Genomic DNA, 16,320 nt, shown 5'->3' with positions numbered 1-16,320 from the left:
GACGTATCCGAGCCGTTGGATCGTCAATATCTGCGCAGCCGCCTGCGTGTCTGACCGCACGGCCACCTGCGTGTCTGCGAGCCGTTAGATCAGCATCTGCGCTGCCATCCATTCTCCTAGCCGTTGGATTATAGTACGCTCCTCTGTCACCAGTGCTATCATCAACATGTCTGCGCGCCGTTGGATTGCCACTGGCACTGCCACCATGTCCACTGCTTGCCGTTAGATCCCCTCTGTCGTCCATCCCACTATCTGGCAATACGCGGGCCGTTGGATGAGATGGATTCTCACCTACACGACCAGCTGGCGACGCAGCAGCCGTTGGATGAGCATAATGGCTGCCAGATTGTGCACTTCTGCCCGTTGCATTTTCCTCTCTCTCGTGATTTTCAACATCACGCCTTTCTTCCACAGAGACAAGTTCTTCTGCTTCTTCCTCAAAATTTTCCACACTGTCATCACCAAGTTCTCTTCTTTCTTCATCGTTACCTTCCCTTACACCAAGGTCACCATTGTCAGTGTCACCCCAGACTAAATCAAAAGATATTTGATCAGCATATGAAACAGCCCAATCCCACTGTTTATCTTCTTCAAAAATTACGTCCCTGCTGACCACAACCCTATTTTTGACAGGGTCAAATAACCTGTACCCTTTCGATTCTTCGCTCATGCCCAAAAAAACACAAGGAAAGCTTTTGTTGTCAAGCTTTGTTCTCTTGACATCGGGTATGTGTACATGAGCCAAACACCCGAAAATTCGAAAATGATCCACAGAGGGTTTGACTCCACTCCATGCTTCCTGAGGAGTCAAATTTGTCAAGGCAAAGGTAGGACATCGATTGAGCACATAGATGGCCCAATTCACAGCTTCGGGTCAGAAGGTCTTCGGCATCCCTTTGGCAGAGAGGATTGATCGGACCATGTTCATCACAGTTCGATTTTTCCTCTCTGCAACCCCATTTTGCTGTGGGGTGAAGGCTGTGGTGAGCTGGCGTTTGATTCCTTCATCTCGACAGAAATCAGAAAATTCATTAGAGGTAAACTCCCCTCCCCTGTCAGTTCTTATGCATTTAATACATTTCGAAATTTCTTTTTCAACCATAATTTTGAACTGCTTGAAATAATTAAATGCCTCTGATTTTGCTGTCAAAAGAAACACCCATGATTTGCGACTGAAATCATCAATAAAACACAGAATATATCTTTTACCACTGTTAGACATAGGATTGATAGGACCGCAGATATCAGCATGAACGAGTTGTAATTGCACAGTTGCTCTCCAATTGCTGATTTTTGACATAATCTCTCTGTGTTGCTTGCCATTGAGGCAATCGGTGCAGGTCACGGTTGGGGCAGAAAATTTGGGCAGTCCATGCACCATTTTTTTCCACTGCAAAGTTCGTAAACCTTTATAGCTTAAGTGCCCAAATCGTCTGTGCCAAAGGTATGATGGATTCTGGGCAGTAGTGTTGAGACAGTGATCCTGATTCTGATGATTCTTAATCTGTGCAGGTAATGGATCTTGTGGTTGTGCCAGAAGGATGAACATCCTGTTTGCACTCATCTGAGTTTGAATGATCAGGCCCTTCTCAGGATGGTAAATTTTACAAACCCCATCTTTAATTAATATTGCTAAACCCCTCTCTTGAAGTTGACCTAAGCTTAAAAGATTATTTTTAAGCTCAGGAACATAGTATACATCATTGACAATATGTCTAATACCATTTAGCAATAGCTTCAATGTACCCTTGCCTATAACATCCATTCTGCTATTATTTCCAAGTTTGACTGAATGTGTAAAATTGTCATCAAATAGGAGAACATACCTCTGTAGCTGCACATATGATTAGAACATCCTGAATCCAGGAACCATGCATCATTGCGAGTTGTTTTATGTAACTCGACATAGGCCATTAGTAACATCTCATCCTCTTCATGTAGCTCCACTGCCTTTTGTAAAGTTGGATATTCATGTTGACAATCAACATATGACATTAGCAGCATCTCATCTTCTTCGTTTAGCTCTGCATAATGTGCTGCTTTGTTCATGGTTGGACACTCATACTGAAAGTGTCCAAGTTTGTGACACTTGAAACATTCCACCATGTCTCTGTTGAATGATGATCCTCTTCCACCTCGGCCCCTTCCTCTATAATTGTTTCTGCCACGGCCTCTGCCACTGAATCTATCATCATAGATTCTCAGTGTATGATCATCAGTGTCATTTCGTTTGAACTTTTGTTCATGAACAAGTAGTGAACTCTGCAATTCATCAACTGAAAGATGGTTGATATCTTTTGACTCCTCAATTGAACAAACGATGTAGTTGTATTTCTCAGTAAGTGTGCGCAGAATCTTCTCCACAATCTTTTCATCTGGTATGTTTTCTCCCAAATTGCGCATGTCATTTGCTACTAGCATTACTCTTCCAAAATAATGTGTGACAGATTCCCCTGATTTCATTTCCAGTACTTCAAAATTTCTGCGAAAAATTTGAAGTTGAGCTCGTTTGGCCCTTGCGTTGCCTTGATATTTGATCTTCATGGAGTCCCATAGCTGCTTTGCTGTGTTCTTCTGAGTAATTGTCTTCAGAATGGACTTGTCAATGGACTGAAAGAGGTAATTCTTTACCTTTAAGTCTTTCAGCTTTGTTTCCTCTAGTGCTTTCTTCTGTGCGTTATTTAAAACTTCGCCAAATGCAGGTTCAACGAACCCGGTCTCAATAACACTCCAATACTCTTTGGAGCGTAAGAGATTTTCCATAAGCATGTTCCAATGCTCATAATCACCATCAAATTTCAGAATGCTTGGAGCTGCAAAGTTGCTGGATTCTGCCATTTCTGATTCTCACAAACTCACTTATCACTCAGTGTTTATTCTCACACACTCACTTATCACTTAATATTTAAAGTCACTCAAATACGCACTTTTCACTCTGTGTTTCACTCTGTGTTTGAACTCACTTCACTCTCTGATATCATTCAAGACAAAATATGTTTCTCTTTTGTTTGTATTTTCCACAGGCCAATATAATAGCTCTGATACCAATTGTAGAGAATAAAACAATGAGCAGAGAATATTGAATCGAATGAATGAATTATTATTGAATGAAAGTGGCTAATAAATAGCCTTACATGGATAACAAATCAACTGGAAATAGCACACGTTTATAGTAACGTGGCATGTACATTAGCTAAAAATAAATAACTGAAATCCTTAACTAGTGCTTGACCATGAATGTCTTCCTGAAGACCAGGGACTTCAATGGACTTATTCAAATGCTAAAATAAACCCCTTCAGATTGCCTCTTGGTTGCTTGAAAATATATGTTTTTTTTTTAATTTAAATTATTATAGTTTTATAGAATTTTTGTTATTATTGTTACTTTTTATTCAATAAACTATAATGCTAATAAAAACTCCTTTTGTTTTGAAAAAAAATTACATAATTCAAAAAACATATTTTTCTTTTATAATTTTATTTACTATTTTTTTAATATTTGTTTTTATTATCTTATAATTGAATAAAAAAATTCCAAAATTTTCTTATAACAGCGTGCGAGAAATATCACTAGTTTTAACGATCTCTAATTTGTGACAATAATATAGGTAAAACTATAGACAAAGTGAAGAAAATAGAACAAACTATAGTTTTAACTACCCACTAATTAATTCCTTGAGGAAGAAGAGTGGGAGATTCTCAATTTTTTAAAAGGCTAATATTATACTATTTATCTTGAAAATCCCTTGATTTAAGATAATAAAATATAATTTTAAATAAAAAAACTTTAAAAAATAATGCTAGCCAACTTTAAATACCATTAAGATGAGGTAACACTCCCTTTTTGATTCGGCTAAATTGCCAAATAGAATTTTCAAATCTAAATTGAATTCAGCTTGTCGTTGTTAACTATTTCATTTTCACTATAATTAAAAAAAAAAAACAAATAGATCCAACTACCACGCCATTCCACAATTAATTTTTTATATTATAATTTAGTGTTATGTTAATCAGACAACATTTAATTACCATGATATAAAATACAAAAATAGTGGGAACAGAAAAACATGTTTTTATGTATTTTTTATTTTAAAATTATAAATTTTGCTCTAATTTCACTCTAAGACTATTGTAAGAAAATATTTATTTTAAATTTATCTATATTTTTAAAGTTCAAAAATTAAAAATAAAATAAAATCAATTCAAACTCATCTAAAAGGAGTTAACTGTGATGTCATTATTTTATAACAAAACTAACAAAGATATTTTATTAACCATTTCGTAAAATTAAAAGTTTTTAAATAAAATAAATAAATTGCCCGGTAAGCTTGAGAAAGAATAATATGTTTTAATTTTATCTTGTATAAAAAAATCTATATTTTAGTGTGTTAGAATGCATCGACCACTAATTAATGGACAATCGACCTTAGATTAATATATTATCATTTTTTTTGTATTTGTTTTCTAGTCATATTTAATTTTTCATCAAGTGATTAATATGTATAATTCAATTTTTAGTTTGCTCCTTGAAATTTCTCAATTTCATCTTCAAAGTTTAGTCTGTAACAATTGCCTTCTATAATTTTTATGCTTCATCCATTTATATAAATAATAGTAACACAGAATTATATGAATAAATATCAGTGTTGTTTTTAAGATTCAAGGATAAAAGTGTTTCTTTTGTAAGACTATAACATCCATGTTTAACCTTTTTTTTTTCCGATTCATTTTTTTTAATTTTACTTTTTTATAAAAAAAAATAAAAATTAAATGGTCTTTGATTATAACTAAATCATCAAAAATTAAATTTGAAAATCAAATTAAAAAATATAAAATTTTATATAATCTATCCTCAATATTATTCAAGAAAACAATCAGCAATACTTAATAATATCAAAACGAAAACGAAAGGAATTGTGATGAATTATATATATTTATTCTCCACGAGGGGACGGGAGACCGTTGCCATCATGCAGTGTTTTTCCACGGGGTGGGTCCGCAAAGTCCTCTATAAAAGCCTCAACCTCCTCGCTGCATTTGCAACAATATTGTAATAGTTGATATATATATTAAGATGGGGCTGTTCCTTCAGGTGTTGACGGTGTTAGTGATAACGGTTTCGCTGCAAGGATGGGTGCCTCGTGGTTGCTTGGAGGAAGAGAGGATCGCTCTGTTGCACCTCAAAGATTCTCTTAACTATCCCAACGGCACCTCCCTTCCCTCCTGGAGAATAGCCCACGCCAACTGTTGTGATTGGGAAGGTATTGAGTGCAACAGCAGTACAGGTCGAGTCACCGTACTCTATCTTTGGAGCGCGAGGAACCGGGAACTGGGAGATTGGTACTTGAATGTCTCCTTGTTTCTTCCTTTCCAACAACTCAACTATCTCTCCTTGTCAGATAATCGTATAGCTGGTTGGGTTGAGAAGAAAGGTTTGCTCTCTTAAGTATTACAAAGTATTTAGATTAGTTTTATTTTTTTAGAATTAATCAAATAAGGTGTTGTTTAATTACTATCATTTTGGAAGAAAATAGAAAGCATATTTAGTAAAAAGGAGTAATTTGTTTAATTCCTTACATTATTAATATAATCATTTTGGTTCTCATTGAGGGTGAAATGCATGCTAGCAGCTTTACCTGTAAATGCATATTCATAACGAACACTAAGCCAGTGATCATGGAAGTAATGGACAAGCTCGTAGTAAATTATAATCTTTCTTTCAACCTCTTTACATGAATTCATCGTACCACTTTCATGCCTCTTCATCAATAATAATTAAGTTACTCCAATAATATCTTTTTTTTTATTCTTTACATGAAGTCTTAATTAATTTATTTTTTATTTTTTATATAGGTGGTTATGAGTTACAGAAATTGAGCAATTTGGAGTACCTTTACTTGGAAGATAATAGCTTCAATAACAGTATTCTATCATTTGTGGAGGGGCTTCCGTCTCTTAAATCACTATATTTAGGTTATAATAGACTGGAGGGGTCAATAGATTTGAAAGGTTAGTTTTTTTATATACTATTATTTTTATAAATATTAAATTTAATTAACACAATCATCTATTAAATTTAATTTCAAAAAAACACAATTAATGAGTATTGTATTAATTTATTTTTTTATATAAATATCAAGAATCTTTGAGCGGCTTGGAGCACTTGAGTTTGGACGGCAACAATATTAACAAATTGGTAGCCTCAAGAGGTAATTAGTAACACATTCACATTACCTACCTGGCTGGTAGCATCATGAAGATAATATTAATTATTCTTGTTTCTTCCCTAACTAACTTGCAGGTCCAAGCAACTTGAGGACTCTATCCCTATATAATATCACAACCTATGGAAGTAGCTTCCAGTTACTGCAATCATTAAGAGCATTCCCAAACCTCACAACACTTTATCTGGGATCCAACGATTTTAGAGGAAGAATATTAGGTGATGGTAAGTTATATTACATATATATTGATGTTTATATATTTGGGTTTAATTGAAAAATTCAATTTGCTACTTTTAAACAAACAGAGTTGCAAAATTCAATTGATGGTAAGTTCTCTAGATGAACACTCTCTTCAAAGCCTTGGAGCACTGCCTTCTCTAAAAAATCTGTCATTGCAAGAACTTAATGGCACTGTACCTTCTGGAGGTAAATTAACAAATTTCAACTCCACTATTACTTATCATTGATCATTTTATTTCTTTCTATACCCGCTACAATTAGGTGTCTGTATAGATTTCCTCTTTTATGTTTTAGCATCCTACTAAACAAGTCTTGGAGAGACAATTAAATCTCAAATTTAGAAATTAACTCAATTGAAATCTTTATTATTTTAAAATTCAACCATCCATTTAATATAAATAATATTTCAATTTAATTATGCCACCTTCTTTCTCTCTCTCTCTCTCTCTACATTATTTCAGTGTAATGTAAATAAAATGATAACATAAAAAACAATAATTTCTTTAATAAAAAGGTAACTTCATATATAGAGAGTGCTATTTTTAGGAGGAGAATAAATTAACAATGGTGTATTTTTATTTTTTGGGTTAGAAGTATAAAAAATCCTTCTCTTAAATGGACAGTACAATTTCTACACTTACTTGATGTTTTTAGTTTTTTTAGCCATGATTAATAAGTAATGAATTATTTATAATTTTAATTCCTTTTACACTAATATAATTTCTTGTTTAATTGATTGTGGCAGGCTTCCTTGATCTCAAGAACTTGAAATACTTGGATTTGAGTTACAATACTCTCAATAATAGCATCTTCCAAGCCATCAAAACGATGACCTCTCTTAAAACTTTAATGTTGCAAAATTTAAATGGCCAATTACCTACAACGCAAGGTAAGGTTAGGTTGATGACTCTTACTCTCTCTCTCTCTCTCTCTAGGTTATATATTTTCTATTAGACACTCAAAGTTTTATTTTTTTCTAAATTATAATGTGATTAAGCTTATGTAACTTAAATCATCTTGAAGAGCTATACATGTATAGAATTTCTCTTTTATGTTTTCGCAACCTACTAAACAAGTCTTGGAAAGACAATTAAATCTCAAATTTAGAAATTAACTCAATTGAAATCTTTATTATTTTAAAATTCCACCATCCATTTAATATGAATAATATTTCACTTTAATTTTGCCCCTCTCTTAACACCATTTCAGTGTAATGTAATTAAAATGATAATATAAATAACAATATAACTTCATATATAGAGAGTGTTATTTTTTGGAGGAGAATAAATTAATAATGGTGTATTTCTATTTTTGAGTCAGACATATAAAAAAAACCTTCTATTAATTGGACAATACAATTTCTACACTTACATGATGTTTTTCATTTTTTTAGCCATGATTAATAAGTAATGAATTGTTTCTAATTTTAATTCCTTCTACACTAATATAATTGCGTGTTTAATTGATCGTGACAGGCTTCCTTGATCTCAAGAACTTGGAATATTTGGATTTGAGCCACACTACTCTCAATAATAGCATCTTCCAAGCCATTGAAACGATGGCCGCTCTTAAAACATTGAAATTGGAGGGTTGCAGTCTAAATGGCCAAATACCTACAGCCCAAGGTAAGGTTCATCACTTTTATTCTCTCTATAGGTTATGTATTTTCCATTAGACACAAAGTTTTAAATTTTTCTAAATTATAATATGATCAGGTTTATGTGACTTAAATCATCTCCAAGAGCTAGATGTGAGTGACAATGATCTAAGTGGTGTATTGCCTCCATGTCTGGCAAATCTAACTTCTCTTCAACGACTAGATCTCTTCTCCAACAACTTGAAGATTCCTATGTCATTGAGCCCATTATACAACCTTTCAAAACTCAAGTCTTTTGATGGTTCAGGTAATGAAATATTCGCAGAAGAAGATGATCATAATCTGAGCCCAAAGTTCCAGTTAGAGTCCATCTATTTGAGAGGTCGTGGACAAGATGTGGGAGCATTACCCAAGTTCTTTTACCATCAATTCAGCCTGCAATCTTTGGATCTTGCAAACAACCAAATAAAGGGAGAGTTTCCAAATTGGTTGATTGAGAACAACACATACCTACAAGAACTTCATTTAGAAAACTGTTCTCTTTCGGGTCCATTCTTGTTGCCAAAGAATTCTCATATGAATTTGTCATTCTTAAGTATATCCATGAATTACTTCCAAGGCCAAATCCCTTCAGAAATCGGAGCTCATTTGCCAAGGTTAGAATTTTTATCGATGTCTGACAATGGTGTCAATGGAAGCATTCCTTCCTCGTTGGGTAACATTAGCTCGCTGCAAGTGTTAGACCTGTCCAACAATGTTTTGACTGGAAGAATACTTTCGAACAACAGTTTGCAAGGGCAGATCCCTATATGGATATGGGATATGTCTTCTCTTGAGTTCTTGGACCTATCAGGGAACAATTTTTCTGGTCCTTTACCACCTACAATCGGCACTTCTTCAAATTTGAGATATATTTATTTGTCTAGAAATAAATTGCAATGGCCGATCACAATGACATTTAATGGCTCCTCTCAGATATTGGCATTAGATCTTTCCCATAATAATTTAACTGGTAGAATTCCAGAATGGATTGGCGGGCTATCTGACTTGATATTTCTACTCTTGAGTTATAACAATCTTGAAGGTGAAATCCCAATTCAATTATCTAGGTTGGACCAATTAACCTTGATTGATCTTTCTCACAATCACCTTTCTGGTAACATCCTCTCTTGGATGATGTTTACTCATCATTACTTTGTTCTGTATCCCTATTATTATGATGACATGTCCTCATCACAACAATCTTTCGAGTTTACAACGAAGAATGTATCCCTTTCTTATAGAGGCAGGATTCTCAGGTACTTCGCAGGACTTGATTTCTCATGCAACAATTTCACAGGAGAGATTCCTCCTGAAATTGGAAACCTCGTCATGATCAAGGTACTGAACCTTTCGCACAACAGTTTGACCGGACCAATTCCACCAACATTTTCAAACTTTAAGGAAATAGAGAGCTTGGATCTTTCCTACAACAAATTGGATGGAGAAATCCCACCTCAACTTACTGAACTATTTTTTCTAGAGTTTTTCAATGTGGCACACAATAATCTGTCCGGAAAGACTCCTGCGAGAGTTGCACAGTTTGCCACGTTTGAGGAGAGTAGCTACAAGGACAACCCTTTTCTTTGTGGAGAACCGCTACCCAAAATATGTGGTGCAGTTATGCCACCATCACCAACGCCACCTTCAACAAACAATGAAGATAATGGTGGCTTCATAGATATGGAGGTTTTCTATGTGACCTTTGGGGTTGCATACATCATGGTGCTGCTGGTAATAATTGCAGTTCTGTATATAAATCCATATTGGCGACAAGTTTGGTTTCACTTTATCGAGGTGAGTATCAACAATTGCTATTATTTTTTGGTGGACAATCTTCCCATTTTATCCAAGTTTGGATTTTCATAGCCTTGATGGTACTAAAACTTGGTGCATCATTGTGTATTCTAGTTTAAAGATTTAAACAAGTTTAAAGGCATGCTCAAGCGATGTTATATTAATTTATACAGTTCCATTCCGTTTTGTGGGCTTTTACATAGCAGGGGCTTTTCAATTCCATGAGTTTTTACTTCCCTTGTATATTACATTATTACTTGATTTTTATAGATGATCAATTCAAATTTACAACACAAATATCCAAAAATATTTTATATCAAAGGGGATACATTACAACACAAATATCAATTCAAATTTATTTCACTGATTGTATATAAGCTTGTGAGCACTTAGAGAATTTGCTTGATCTAAAGCTTCAGTAACTGAGAGTATTGATCCTGTGAACATAGCATTCTGTCGACAGCACTCCCCACTTGAAATGGATGACCACCCGGTTGAGCAAATGAATCAAAGCAGTCTCGAGATTCCACATAACAATTCATCTCCACATGTATGATGGCTTCTAATTTTCAACCCACTTCTGAATACTCTAATCTCAGACGTCCAGCATATGTCACAATGCTTGATTAAAGTCATTTGATTACGCTCAGACCAGGTCTCTGATGTTCCAAAAGTGATGTACAGAAAACTAGAAAACCTGATATCATTAGCTTTCACCGCTTAAAAGAAAAAAAACTTCCTCTAAAAAAAACTAGAAAACAAGAATTACAAGAATAATAGATCCGATTAGACATGGACAAATATCCAGTGAAAGAATATATGAAAATAAAGTTAAGTCCCTTGTTAGAATCTTTAATTACCTCCACTTGCTTAAAACACTGACAAAGCAAAATGCATTTCAGGATCTCACTTCTTCTCTTCCAACGATGTCCTTTAGCTTTATCATATTTCCAGCTGCAATAGCCAGAACACGGAGAAAGTTAACAAAGCAAAGAAGGGAGCATTAAAAAACTAAACTGGCCTTGTTTGTTTCATGGAAACCATTTTCCTGGAAACAATTTCCCCATTTTTCTATGTTTGCTAAACTTTGAGAAACTCCAACCAAGGACAACACAACCCTTTTTCCAAAAGGAAAGTGTTTTCCTCCTTTTCTCACCGGAAAAACACTTTCCTTTTCTTTAACAAAGAATAAACCCCACACCCTAAAGGATGAATCACCATAGAATACTACTTCTGTACAATTCCAAACCGTAGCTCAAAAATACCATAAAAAAAGCAACATAAAAAAAAACCGTAGCTCAAAAATACCATAAATTACTTGGTGCCTGGATTGTGGTCTTGATAAAACTTCCAATATCTTTTGCGGCAAACGAAGGTCGTTTTTCATCATTTGGAGCAGTAAGCATGGATGTCATAAGGCCTCTAGTGCTTGTCCCAACAATGAAATCAAAATAATATGCAATCCTCGTGTCCTTGCTGTCCACATCCAATTTCTATATATAGAACAATAATGAAACGAGGCTGCCTATATACAGTTCTTTTGTGTACAACATTAATAAAGGAAATTATAAGCAAGCATGTTGAGAGAACAAATTAACCTGGAGCTTTGACTCAAGAACACTTGGGACTTCACTAGAAATGATATTTCTCACTTCTCCACAATCAATGCTAAGGATTGTAATGAAGTCTCCCTAATGCTCTGGTTCACCAGAACTTCCATTCCCTAAAAATTTAACAAGGATCATAACAAGTACAATATGGAGTACACTGCATTTAAATGTATATAACTCAATTCTTAAGATTGTCAACAAAATATCATGTTATTGGAACCGATGAAAATGCTAGCTTTGGATGGGTCTAATTAAGGGCTCATCCATATTGTAATATAATTACATCTAACGTATAATATATATTAGATAAACTTAAAAAAAATAATTAAAACAACTTATTTTTTATGATATAGTTAAACACGAAAAAAAAATATTTTTTAACTTAGTTTTTATAACACCGCTAAACATTATAAAATAATTCATTTATAAAAAAATTATTTTTTATAAAAACTACTTTCCAAGCAGAAACTACAATCAAGGCCTAAAAACATTTTACACTTCATTTACATCAACTATTGAAATTACAAGGACCCACTAGGGAAAGACAAATAGATATGGAGTCGCGTTATGAGGCAATTTCTGCATAAGTTCTAATCGTAGATTGGGTTTTGTCAGATTCCAAGTGAAGTCTGTTCAGAAACTAAACATCGTTCTGGCTTTAGAGGACTATTGAAAATGATTTATGGCATCCTTAAAATCTTAAAAGGTGTCAAGTGCATTTTATTTCAATCCACCAATATTCCCCCTCCATTCCCTCCTTATGTTCTGAAAAAAAAAATAGTTTTAGCATTCTTTCCGGAATGAACTGCATTATTTTACAGCAAATGCATGTAACAATCCAACAACCATTTTCATTCTACAGAAACATACTCATGCGAGGGTAAACTATACATTTCTATCAGCAAGATTGAGCTCCTTGCTCATGCTATTAAGAACACAACTTACCATTCAACATTTTGGCTGGAGTCATCAACCAGAAGATATAATCCCTCCGAATGCTTTGTTCAATGGCTAAAAGAGGCAACCAAGTATTCAACTTTTCCACCTCTATATGCAACAAATATTTGGAATGTAACCTTCTTTCTTTATCTCCTCATTCAGCAATTGGTATACGTTCACCGAATGATGATGTAAGCTGTCACCAGAATGAAATTCATGAGCACGAGCTCTAACGTCAATCCAGCTACAGCCAGGGGTTTTGGAGACACTACACTGCCTCATCAACACCCTCATCTTTGCAGAATCATCTCACCTTCTCATATTTGCATATATCTTAGATGAGATAATTGCATCTCTGGAAACAATTGAATGACCCTTTCACCAACATCTGCATTTCTACGCCTCTGACAAGCACCAAGCAATGACCCCAACACAATTTCATCTGGTTTTCCAAGCATCTTCTTGATTAAGTCCCAAGCTTCGTTCAGAAGTCCTGCACGCGCACAAAGATCAACCATGCAAGAATAGTGCTCGACTATTGGGACCAATCCAAATGACAATTTCATTTATTCAAACAATTGACGGCCCTCATCAACTAATCCAGCATGCACAGTGCCATTATCCTTTGACATGCGTTTGAATAATGATAATACTTCCAGGGCCTGCCATGGAAAGCAAGAGCAGAAATCAAGGCAATCCATGACACCTCATTTTTATGAGGCATACTCTCTGCCGCACCCTCCAGTATCTCTTGAATAATGATAGTACTTGATTGATTATTTAAGTGTCGCCAACTAGTATCTCTCCACCTAGTATTTCATTGAGACCATTGAGACCAACTAGTATCTCTCCACCTAGTATTTCATTGAGAGGGTTACTAGAAAACCTGGATTTACTAGTCTTTGTCAAAAATTAGAGAATAAAGAACTGGTTATAACTAAAAAAGATATTAACACCCCTAGCACACCCTACTTGAAGTAAGCTATTTTGAAATTTATTTTGAAATTTGATGTGATTTGAAAATTTAAAATATTAATCAAATTCTAAAGTTTTAATAAATCAATTATTGAATCCCAAAATATATGTAAAAACATATTCTTACATTTTCATGAAAAATATAACATAATTTTATTTTAACCATATTCAAATTAAACAATTAATTCCTTTTATTTTTTTTTTTATTTTTATAATTCAATAACATAAATAAATAAAAATACAACCACACACTTCCACATCACTTTTTCACTATGTTTTTCTGTTACAATTTTTACAACATAACATAAACTAAAAACATTTAACAGAAATTTAAATACATATTCAAACATGTAAAAATTACAAAAAGGTCCCTAAAGAGTCCAGGAACTGCAGAGCAGCCCCTCAGGAACTGTTGGAGTGGTGGCGGCGCGTCTGCTCCACTCGCGGACACCACTGGCGGCGCGTGGGTTCAAGCGCCGCCGCAAAAAATGAGCAGCGCCAGGGGAGATCCGAATCGGCTTCCTCCCCTCTTCTCTTTCCTCGCTGGCGGTGACAGCCACCGTTACCTGCAAGAGAAGAAACACAACAAGCAGTCGATTTTAATTTTCTTTTCCCCTTCAGGATCTGTTCTCGGGTACAACGCCTTCTCCCTTCTCTGTTTTCCTTCTGTTGATGGCAGATCTAGTGGCTGGGAGAGCTTCTTCTCATCCGCTTCAGGTGGCGGCAAGACCAAGGGGGCCGCCGGTCTGTGGGCGCTGCCGGGTTGTTATTGCTGTTGTCGCGGTGGAACTGAGAGAAGACTGAGCAGAGGACAGCGGGGCTGCCGCTGTGTTCGGCCTGCGGAAGAAAGGAGCCGCTGTGGGGCTGGTCTCCTGTGTCAGTGGGCGGCGGTGTTGTCTTGGCCGCGAGGGAGAGCGACGGCCAGTGGAGGGGCGCGGCCGGCTGGTTTTGGGTCACAAAGTAGGGGCCAGCGGCCGGGAGAGGGAGGCCGATGGGTCGGCTGTTGCACGGTGGCGGAGGGAGAGAAGGACAGATCGGTGGAAGAGAGGGAGCTGAGGTTGAAGGTTCTCTCTCTGGTTTTTGGCCTCCAGCCAGGGAGGCGGCCCCGGTTGGTTCTGGGAGATGGGGAAAAACCGGAGAGTGGAGCTGCTGCGTGTTGAGGAGAAGGGAGTGTGTTTTGTGGGGTTCTCTCCTTTCAAAAGAGCTTGAGCAGCCGTCGCTGGTAGAGGTGGCTTTAGGTTTTTTTTTTTCAAAGGAAAGGGGGGCTAACCGAGAGCAGGATCAGGGGGTTGGAGAGGCTGCAAAAGGCTATGGGGAAGCGAGTCAGGGGCTCTCTGGTTTCTTTGTTTTTTGACAAAGGGTGTCGCGGGTGCGCGGCGTCGCGGCGAGTATTCCACTTTTAAAATCTAGGAAATGTGTATGGTATCTATCTGGCAAATATGGGAAGACAAGAAAATATTGTCTTTTGTTGGTAGGAAAATGGAATGGGAGTCGCCACCTAGTATTTTGATCACTAGGAACCCTAACTGGTCTCAGAGATTGGGTACGGGGACTGGTTGCGTAAAGGGAAGGTATTAGCACCCCAAATACGCCCTACCTAAGGTAAGCTGCATTGTTTATTTGTCTGATAAAATTCAAGGTCTCGTTGTGTTTCCTAGTTGTTGGTCCGTCTATGGTTCAAGAAAAGTCCTCCTCAATAAGAAGGTCCTTATCTTATCGGGTAAAACCTAACCGTTCTAACGTCTATGTAAAAAAACCATATTTTTAATATCAGGAATACGTTTTACGCATAAATTCATAATCCCAGATACTAAAAGAAGACAAAAAAGATTTTTTTAGAATTTTTGAAATATTGGCCTAGTCCTCATGGCTTTAATAAACTGGTTATTAAAGCCGAAATGCATGTTAATACATATATTATTTTTGAAATTTTCTTTGTTGTGTGAAAATATGATGTTAGAATATTTATATATATATATTGGAGAGACTAGGCCGTATGCATGAAAACAAAACATTTTTTGAAAACTTGACAAAAACCGGTTATTTTAATACCGGATTTGTATCTTTACAATATAAAAATACAAACCGATATTGATCAAAATACAGTAATAAAATTACAGAAAATCACATATTTTTTGAAATAATTTTTTAAAGAATTTTTGTTCGAGCGGGCCAGACCCGGCCCAAAAAGAAACTGGGCCAAAATCGGCCCAAAATAAATTGGGGCCTGGTTTCTACAGGGCTGGACTCAGCCCAGCAGCATGGGCTGGGCTGGCCCAGCCCAAAACAAACATGGACTGGTTACTGTGCATATGTGAATTATATTTCATGAACAGTGAAATGCAAGGAAATGGTGCATGCACAGCGACCTGGGGAGCAAACCTGGTGGCGGAAACGGTGATTGAAGACGATGGCAATGGCGTGCACTCGCGGTGGTGCTGGTGGTGGCCGACCGGGGATGGCTTGGATGGTGGTCGGTGGCTGTGGAAGCCGGGGACAGCAGTTGTTTTCTCTTCCCCTCTGCAGAGGCGTTGCTCCTTCTCTTGGTTTCCTTTGTTCCCTCTGTCAACGCTGTTCTTCCCTCTTTACAGCAGCTTCATAGAGGTGCAGGAGGTGGCGGTCTGGGGAGCTGATTCTGGAGAAGGAAAAGTCTATGGTGCTGCTGACTTTCTCTGCTGGTTCCCTGGTTCTGAAGAAGGTGAAGCCGATGGTGATGGTGGCTTCCTCTGTTATTTCCTGCGTTCTTGAGAAAAGAAGCCGATGGTTATGCTGGTGGCGGCTGATCAGAGATGGCTGGACGGTGGTTAGTGGCTGTGGAGCCCGGTGACAACAACTATTTTCTCTTCTTCTTCCCTGTGCAGAGGCGCCAGCCTCTGGTTTCCTTCCCTGTTTGCTTTTG

At 36.5% G+C, this 16,320-nt stretch overlaps 1 protein-coding gene and 1 long non-coding RNA gene across 2 annotated transcripts in view; one reads left to right on the top strand and one right to left on the bottom strand.

Annotated features, from left to right (window-relative positions):
- The window catches only part of LOC18101646 (receptor like protein 21), a 246,832-nt gene that overhangs the window by 42,386 nt on the left and 188,126 nt on the right, over positions 1-16,320 (top strand). The gene's annotated exons all lie outside the window — the stretch shown is intronic.
- The window catches only part of LOC127904255 (uncharacterized), a 99,807-nt gene continuing 96,146 nt past the window's right edge, over positions 12,660-16,320 (bottom strand). Inside the window, exon 2 of the long non-coding RNA XR_008057237.1 lies at positions 12,660-12,735. This is a non-coding gene — a long non-coding RNA (uncharacterized LOC127904255). The remainder of the gene's footprint in view (positions 12,736-16,320) is intronic.

The sequence above is a fragment of the Populus trichocarpa genome, chromosome 1 (genome assembly GCF_000002775.5).
Source record: "Populus trichocarpa isolate Nisqually-1 chromosome 1, P.trichocarpa_v4.1, whole genome shotgun sequence".
NCBI lineage: Eukaryota > Viridiplantae > Streptophyta > Magnoliopsida > Malpighiales > Salicaceae > Populus > Populus trichocarpa.
This window is presented reverse-complemented; position numbering and strand designations above follow the sequence as displayed.